This window comes from Rosa chinensis, chromosome 5 (assembly GCF_002994745.2).
Source record: "Rosa chinensis cultivar Old Blush chromosome 5, RchiOBHm-V2, whole genome shotgun sequence".
Taxonomy (NCBI): domain Eukaryota; kingdom Viridiplantae; phylum Streptophyta; class Magnoliopsida; order Rosales; family Rosaceae; genus Rosa; species Rosa chinensis.
Window position 1 is genome coordinate 40221511 of NC_037092.1, and position 9411 is coordinate 40230921.

At 37.8% G+C, this 9411-nt stretch overlaps 1 long non-coding RNA gene across 4 annotated transcripts; it reads left to right on the forward strand.

Annotated features, from left to right (window-relative positions):
• The first annotated feature begins 1098 nt into the window (after positions 1-1098).
• Positions 1099-7039, forward strand: LOC112168163. 4 transcript variants are annotated; one of them, XR_002924113.2, is made up of 7 exons: positions 1099-1367; positions 1454-1816; positions 2302-2354; positions 2977-3110; positions 3255-3338; positions 3472-6286; positions 6411-7039. It is a non-coding gene; the product is annotated as an uncharacterized LOC112168163 (long non-coding RNA). The 4 variants fall into 4 exon arrangements; XR_002924114.2 differs by lacking the exon at positions 1454-1816 and having other exon boundaries at positions 1100-1367; XR_005800249.1 differs by lacking the exons at positions 1454-1816; positions 2302-2354 and having other exon boundaries at positions 1115-1367; positions 3472-3613; positions 5337-6286.
• The last annotated feature ends 2372 nt before the right edge of the window (positions 7040-9411 follow it).

Genomic DNA, 9411 nt, shown 5'->3' on the forward strand with positions numbered 1-9411 from the left:
TTCCTTTCCGAAAGTTTTTATTAATTTCCGAGTTTATTAAATTTCGAGCTATTGAGCCATTAATAAAATTAAGCTTTTATTAATTTTCGAGTTTCTTGCTGCTAATTCGATCCAATAATAATAACGAATATTTTTAAATTTTAATAATAATATTAATCTTCAAGTAAATCCAGAATATGTGTCTGACCCAAACTCTAGGTTACTTAATATAGTGGTAATAGGGTTAGAATTAGAGATAATATCAGAGAATCTTGGAGATATCCAATCAATGTAATATTACATTTCCTTATACAACTCTGATTTTATACCTTGGAATCCTCTCTATAAAGAGGCCCCCTATTATCAATAAAAGTACGACTCAATTCTCTCTCAATTTCAATTTTCCTTAAACAATTAAATTTTTATCATGCTACTTCATGAAATAGTAATAATAATACTGTATATTTATTATTTTATATTTAAGAATAATAAATATTCTTAATATTTTATAGTTAATATTTTGTAAAATAACTTTTAATTATTATAAAAAAGAATTGGATCAACCTAAATCCGTATTTGATCTGTTAAATAAACTGATTAACGGATCAAATTTTCAATGCTTTTCCTTGGGCTTTTTCTGTTTTTTGTGCACAATCTGCAGATTAATTTAGGTCAAGCGTGTGTAGGAGTCGAGGCATAGTGCACACCACCTTCATCTCTATTGTAAGTTACATGTTTAGTCTTCTTATATCTTATTTCACTTGTTTACCTAGATTGCTCTGATGGGCTGTTTTCAATTGTAATAGTAGTAAATTGAGATTCGAGAATTGTATTTCAGATTACCTTTATATTACATCATAGGAGTTGAATGCTGAGGAGAGCATGTAGGTTTGTTGGAGTTGGAATTATAGTTGAAAATCTTAGAAGTGATAAAATATTTTTACAGGCTTGGGTAGTTCGCTCTTAGAATAAATTTTACCAAATTTCCGACAGGTAAACCATGCACGCAAGCCCACTTGGTATTTTAGGGTAAAATCTAAAGCGGATTCAGTCATTATAAATTAAGCAACTTTTGAAATAAGTTTATACGTATCAAACTGGGCCTAAAGCAAGTCCCATGAATACTCCATCCGATATAGAAAAATTTCTCTTACTCTCGGTGCCCATTTTGCATAAAAATAAAACCAACTCCACCACCAGTATGGTGTTAGCTTGTTGAGTGTTGACAACCGAAGTTGTTAGTTGTGCAAGAAAAAATAAAAAATAGAAAAAGGTAACTGAAGTTTGAAGGGGAAACAGATGTCTCGTTCAAATTCTCAACAGATTCCAGAGCAGCGGCGTTCCTTGCTCCATTTAGCGTTGTTCGCCTCTGCGATTTCCCAATTTGGGTCAGTAATTTTGGTTCAAAATTTCTCTCTTTGATTCTGTTTTCAATCCTCTAAATTGTTTGTTGCTGATAACCTCGTGTAATTAGGAATTCGAGAAAGGGGTGATTTAGGGATTGAATTGGTTGATGATCAGATTCATTGCTACCTACCAAAAGGGGGTTTGGCAGACCATTTTCGTTTTTGGGTTCCAAGACCAAAAGTGAGAGATTTGAGCTTGTTAGCATTACACATTTGAAATGATGAGCCAACTTTGTAAACCTACCAATTCCCAGCTGTATACAAACACTTCAAGTGTTTAAACTGAACTAGCTACTGATCATCGCCTCATCGGTAAGCTAATGTGATCGATAGAGGTGATAGTGAAGTATGATGCTGATATCTGGAAAGATTAGTAAGGTGACATTGCACGTGGTGGAGTGTCCACCATGTTCCCAGGAACTGCTGATCAGGTGAGGAAGGACATGACAGCCCTTGCACCATGTAGCATGAATATTAAGGTGGTAGCACCTCCAAAGAGAAAGTACAGTGCTTGGATGGAAAGGCCTATATTGGCGTCACTGAGCACATTCCAGCAATGGCCATTCTTTTATATTTGATTTATCTTGAACTTTTCTTTGATATTATTTTTATTAACCATAGAAATTGTTGGTTGATGAATTTGAATTTTCTATAAAAGGATTTAAGAGGATAAACTCCGAAACTAGAAAATGTGTGGATTCCCTCGTATTCTCAAGGAATAAAATAGAGGCTAAGGGTTTACTAAGTTGGTTGTGACTTGTAAAAGATCAGATCAGGTTCAGGTTGTAAGTTGAACAAATCTGTAGATACATTGCATATAAAATGACCAGCTCATCCATTTTCATGAATTCTTGGAGTGTTTTGTTCAGGTGATATGATTCTAGTATAAATTTGACTGTTGGTTTGCTTAATGTAGATGTGGATATCTAAGCCAGAGTATGTAGAATTTGGTCCATCCATTTGTCCACGGTAACTTACTGCACATGTGATTGGATTGTTTTTTTTCCCCTCTTGGCTTCTGTGGTTCATTTGTCATGTGAGATTTGGTGTGCTTCTGGTCGGCTTGTAATCTTGTTTTTTCTTTCTTGCTATCACATTTACTTTCATACTGCTCTTGTTTTAATATGTCATCAGTAATTTATTGTTGTTTCTGATATGTGTGCTTTACTGCCTTTCTTGATTGTTGAAAAGATAAATATGATAGTATCATTAATCAGGTTGTTTGTTTCCGATGCTATTAGGGAGTTTGATATGGCTGGAAAATTGAGACAGACGTTACCAATCAAACCTATAAAGTATAAACACAGACGTAGCCACATACTTGACTTCAGTTATGTTTTTCCACTCAGTGATAAAGGCCAAAGTCATTTGTCATAAGCCGAATTGAATCTAGTTATAGAAAAGTAGTTATCAAAACTCAAAATGCTTCATGCAATATAAATCATGACTGCGTGACTGGTTACCTTCTGACAAGTTCTTGCATACCAGTTTTTGGCACATGGAGAGATCAAGAACCTGTAGATGTTCCCAATTCACTATTGCTGTATGATCAAAGTTTGGTTTCTAAATAATATCTGTAACTTTATCACAGGTGGAAACTTGTATGGACCCTAATGGATCAGCACTGGAAACACTTAGACCGACAACTTTATTCATGGGAGAGGATAACAGCAACAGGCAAACCTTGGAGCTGAAATTCTGAGTACAGAAGCACATTTGCATTAGGTATGTGGTGAATCTCACATCTCATAAAACTGTATATTTTGCATCTCAGTGCTCTGTTGTCATCTATCATTCAACTATTGTTCTTTTCATCATATGATTTATAAAGAATGACAAGGTTTTTGCCTCCTTTAAATGTAACTGCAGGTAGAGTCTTTGCCTTCTTGTCTGTTTATTATGGAGCTGGGCAACTAGATACAAGATGGTATGGTGAACAATATGCTAGTAGAGGTGAGGATGCAGACTGCGCATTGCTTCCTGAGCAGACACCTTTCTACAATGATTTTGTAATTTAATATTTCTTGTCTTTGGTATCGTCTGCTGAATCTGTCTTTGTAATTGTAACCATTGACGTATTGTACAGGCTGCTGTCGCTGTTCAAGCAGGTGTTTGCATGGACATTTTTGCCATTACAAATGAGTATACAGATCTGGCGTCTTTGAAGTTTCTTAGTGTAGAGCGTGGATATCCATATACTGACGATAGTCATGTCTTCCAGAGGGCATGTAAGTATGCCATGAAATACTGTGGATTTACTTGACCTTTCAGTGTTTGATGTTGGATAAAACTCAACTAGGAACCACTATTAACGTCACAAATAATTTAAACTTTGAAGCTCATCTAGCATGCACGCAGCACACTCGTCTACATATTATGAAGTTTAAAGGAAAGAACAATTTAGTTTTACTTCTTACTTTAAGTTCCTTGGAATATCTGAAATTAGTGCATACTTTGGACTTTGTTTTTTTTTTTTCAGTGCAAGTCTTAGTTCATTTATAAATTACTGTTCATGGCAATTAACGATCAATAAATTATATGCAAAGTACAGGATTTGAAGAGATATGAGAGCATATCTGTTGGTGTTAGCTATGGTTAATTCTCATATTTATTGAAGTTTATAACTTGAAAATCATGCATGTCTCTTGACTTCATTTTCTTGGTTTGTCGGTTGATCCACTTCAAAAGGATTTGAGTGCGCATTCAATCCAGTACCACATCCCACCTCCAGTTGTAGGAAACATTTACAAATTGATCAGTGCTTTCTACGCAACTTTCTAGATTCTAGTTCCAAATCCCATTATCCATATGTTCAATTCCTTTTCAGTTCTATTAACTTAAAAGAAAAGAAAAGGAAAAAAAAAAATCCTGTTTTGCTACAATGTCATACTATGTCAAATGATTTTGTTTTGATATTGATTCTTTTTTCTTGCCCAACTGTAATCAGTAACTGTGATTTCGAGTTTGTTAAGTGGAAAATTTATAATTTAAGTTGGATAGGTAAATTGGTCGTTAGTGCTTAGTAGCACTATGTCTTCTTTTCTTTTGGGCTGGTGTGGTTGATTGAATGAACTGTATGATGTAAAAGGAATTCTGCAGATATAAGCCATCTGTTATTGAACAGGTTATTTCCTTTGTATATTGTCCACCATTTACCTTCTCTACCCAGTAAATTCTGATCTTGCTCATGGATAAACTTGTTCACCAGTTCACCCTTTTTTGTTTTTGATTTGTTTTTAATGAAAAAGCAATTACACCTTAAGATTGAATCATGACTCATTTTGTATTGGACTAGTAGACATTGATGGTGAAATCTATCAATGTATGATCTGACTCATTTTGTATTGGATTACCATTTATTTATGGTGAAATCCACATCATTTAGATTTATGATCTCATAAGTTAAAACTCACCTACCTAAGAAGCCAAAAAATAGATGAGATTAAGCCATTTAGAGCGGACAGCTGATTCAATGTGTTATTATCAGTCCTTTTCTTCTTCATCGTTGAGCCACTTAGACCATTATTTAAACAACCTAAAATTAACCTAGAAAGGTTTGCACACCTTTCTAATGATAGTTATATTAGGTGGATTTTGCTTTTTCTTCATTTTCATAGTGCAGTCTAACCACAGATTAAGCATCTCATACTTTGAGTCTCATTTTGTATTGGATTACCATAGTGGAATCCAGATCATTTAGAGCTATGATCTCGTCAAAGTTAAAACTCACCTACCTAAGAAGCCAAAAATAGATGTTGAGCCATTTTGAGAGGATTGATTCAATGCATTGTTATCAGTCCTTTTCCTGTACAGCTTTGAGCAACTCAGACCATTATCTAAACAACCTAGAATAACATAGAAGGGTTTGCACACCTTTCTAATAATAGTTATATTAGGTGGATTTAATATGCTCAATTTTTCTTCTCTGGTTTCTTCTCCAAATTTCTGCAGTGCAACCACAGAAGAATACTCCTAGTGTAAGTCAAGAGAACACTTGCCTCTTAACCCTCTATATATTCTCCCAAGCCCCAGTTTTCCTTCCATACATCAAAAACAAGAAAAGAAAAATTATGGCCAAGCCCCACTTCCTCCTCCTCCTTCTCCTCGTACTCCTCCTCAACTGCGACCTAACATCCCTCTCAGTCTTCAAGATACACTCATCTGGTCACCAAAAGCTCTCTACTGATTCCACCACCATCCCTCAGCCCCCACCAGCAAAGTTATTCATTACTCAGTCATGAGACCTATATATTTCGTAGTTGAAATCAACATAGGCATACCCACCCAGAATTTCTTCAGTCTGGCCCTTGATATAAAAAATCCATTCACATGGGTTGGCACCTCCTCCAAGCCAAACATCTCGCATTCATTCCTGGCCATGCCAGGAAAGGACCCGCTGTGCCTGCCGCCTCTGCTGCATCTTGCGCATATGACTTTGGTTATGCTCATGGGATGTGGGTTTGATTATTTCTTGGGCATAGAATCTCAGATCAAGGCTCCCCTTGGCTGGGGGATTTTTACGGACGAACGGGAGGAGGGCGTGCGAGGCAGTAGTAGAGATGCAGATGGCATCTTAGGGTTGGGAGTAGGGCACCCAGCCCACCTGTTAGAGGGGCTGGGGGCGGCAACTCTTTATCAATTCTCTTACTGTTTGCCACTGAACTATGTGATTGAAGAAAGTACTGACCAGCAACGCCACCCGGCTACTCTAAACTTCGGAGAAAATGCAGCTATCAGGGGTCATCGGGCTGTGAGAACGCCCATTCTAAGGCTGAAAGGGTCAGGACCCACCAAGGATTTTTCATATCTGAATCGGACAGGGATCTATGTGAACCGCCATAGGCTGCATATAAACACACAAGTCTTTCATCCCTCCCAGGGAGGATTCATTGTGGACACAGGTGAGGATCGATTATCAATTCCCTTTTATTATATTCTAGCATACTTTTTCCTTTTGGTACAAGATTAGAAACTGGCATCTGTGTTTTTGATAAAGATTTAACAATAGCAATCTTTAATAAACAGCATCGCCGAACTGGAAGTGAGGAGGCCTACAAGGAATTGAGACTAGCAATCCACTTTTTTTTTTTTTTCTGAACAGTATCCTGGTCTGGAGCCATTGAAGGACCCAAAATCAGGGTTTGATATGTGCTTGCTCACATCGCCGCTGGTGCTACGAAGGCCTTCAATCCAGCTCATGTTTGAAGGTGGAGCCAAGCTCATGCTAAACCCAGCGACAACTTTCCATGAGTTAGGACCTCAACGAGTTCTGCCTTCTCATACTACCACGCTCTTCTTTCCATGATGGTGGTTCTGCTCCCAGTGTCTTGGGTGTTCTCCAGCAAGTCGAACACAGGTTCCACTTTGACATTCACGCTTCAATTATACCCATAATATCTACTTGAGACTGCTGAGCCTCATGCAGCAGTGTAACAAAGTTCGGGAGCAAAGGCCAGAATTGAAGCGTGAATGTCAAAGTGGAACCTGTGTCCGACTTGCTGGAGAACACCCAAGACACTGGGAGCAGAACCACCATCATGGATAAAAACTATATGAATAAAAACTATGGGTGTGGTCTGTGTACGACCCATTTGAACCAAGATGTTGCTTTTTTCCAGTTATCAATTTCAGTTATTTTGAGTGCTTTAATTCCAGTACTTGGGTCTGCTTCTATCACTGTCTCGTACTTCTCGTTCTGTGCTCTGTTATTTGTTTCAATATCTTCTCGTTCTGTGCTCTGTTATTTGTTTCAATATTTATTCATTTCAATATGTTTGCCTAACTAGTAGACCTGTAAATGGACCGGATTTGGATCGGATCGATCTAAATCCAAATCCGTTTACTTAAAAAAAAATTCGATCCAAACCCGCTCTGTTAACCCGGCGGATTGTTGATAGCTCGATCTAAATCCGTATATGCCGGATTAACGGATACTCGATCCCCTAATCGACCTGTTATAATTTCAAATATTTTAAAATTTTAAATAGTAATATTAAATTTATATCATAATACCTCATAAGATATTAATAAAATATTAAAACTGTATAAGGAAAACTGAATTGGGAGAGAATTGAGTCGTCCTTTTATTGATAATATGGGCATCTTTATATAGAGGATTACAAGCATAAAGATAGAGTTGTACATGGAAACATAATCGTACATTGATTGGATATCTCATAAGATTTTCCGAGAATATCTCTAATATAAACCCTATTTCAACTAGAGCAAGTAACCTCGAGTTGACATCTCCCCCTAATGACAACGGTCATGGGAGTTCGGATAACTTCCGCAAAAGATGCTACCAACATGTTTGTCGAAAGTGGAATTTAGGCAATGACTTAGTGAGCAAGTCTGCCACACTGTCCTCAGATCGAACCTAGTTCACTTTGATCTTGAGAAGAGTCTGTTGTTGCTGATTATGCTTGGTGTTGTCACTTTTGATGTAGCATTTGCTTCTTTATTCAAAACAAGCAGGATTATCTTAAATGCTCGTAAGCTCATCTGTGGTAGACTTCAAACCACAATTGTTCGAACTTGCGTAATTATGGATCCAATCCATATACATTCACGAACCACTTTGTGAAGAGCAATAATATATGCATTGTTCGAAGATATAGGGACTAGGGTCTATTTCTGTAGACCTCCAAGATATCACGGTCTTTACCCATGGTGAACACTTAACCATTTTGGGAATGACCTTTGTATGGGTCAGAGAGATACCTAACATCAGCAAAACCTTTCAAAACACATGTCGTTTTAGGATAGGGATAGTGGACGCAGGCCAGTGTTGGCGGCGTTCCTGGTGTGTGATGGGTATGAATCCATCATCTCTCTATAGGGATAGAACGAGCCCATATCAATCGTACATCTCGAGTACCGAAAGATATCTTTTACACCAATCAAATGGCGCTGTGTCGGCACAGAGCTATACCTTAGCTAACAAGTTCACTGCAAATGAGATGTCCGTTGTGCATTGAGCTAAGTATAATAATGCGCCTATTGTACTCAAGGCACTCTTGCCTCTAGCACATCTTCATTATCATCCTTCGAATGAAGAGGATCATTTTCAGGATCAAGACTACGAACGATCATGGGGGTGCTTGAAGGTTTGACCTTGTCAAAATGCCTAAGCATCTATCAACAAGATGCTCAAGTTCCAAACCGAGATATAATCGCGTTCTCCCAAAATCCTTCATCTCAAACTCGGATTTCAAGTGTTCAGTGGTTTCGCTTAACTCTTTAAGGGCTTCTAATGAAGATCATGTCCAACATGAACTGCGATAGAATCCGAAACTTGTTATGGAAACGCGTGAGCATATCCCTTCCCAATCATGTAGTCATTTTAGCGAGCGTTTCAACCTCTTTGTAAACGCGCTCGTGGTCTAGAGCCACTTGACTTGGGTAAATGAAGTTCACCATGAACCTTCATGTATATTCCATATCTAGATCCCTATAGAGATACGTAGTGACCACATTTGTAAGCTGCATGTTCAGTTATTCGGAAACTACCAAACTGACAGGGTAGTGAAGTGCAATGACATCCATTATGAGAGAATATGTCTCATCGTAGTCGATTCCAGGGCGTTTTATGAGAATCTTTGCGCCATAAGGCGAGATTACCATCTTTTTTTCTCACTACACTTTCTAACGAAGACCCATTAGTCAGCAGGTTTTATGTTAGGAGGTGTTGACATCAGTAGCTCGAAAACCTTTCTCTTCGTTAGAGAATCCATCTTATCCGGGATCGCATCTTTCCATTTAGGCCAAATCTCTCTACGTTGGCATTCATTCATCAACGGAGTGTGGTTCGATATCATCGGAGTCAACAAACTCATGCGCAACTACATCAACAATTATGATGGAGTTTTTATCCCACGTCTCATGTACACTAGTGTAATTTTCATAGAGCTCTATATTCTCATGAATAAGTTCTGACGTTGAGGCGTCCCCCAACGATAACCATAACCTGGAAGATTCTCATGAGACAGATTTTGAGTGTCGATGATCAAAGGATTGGAGTGTGCCA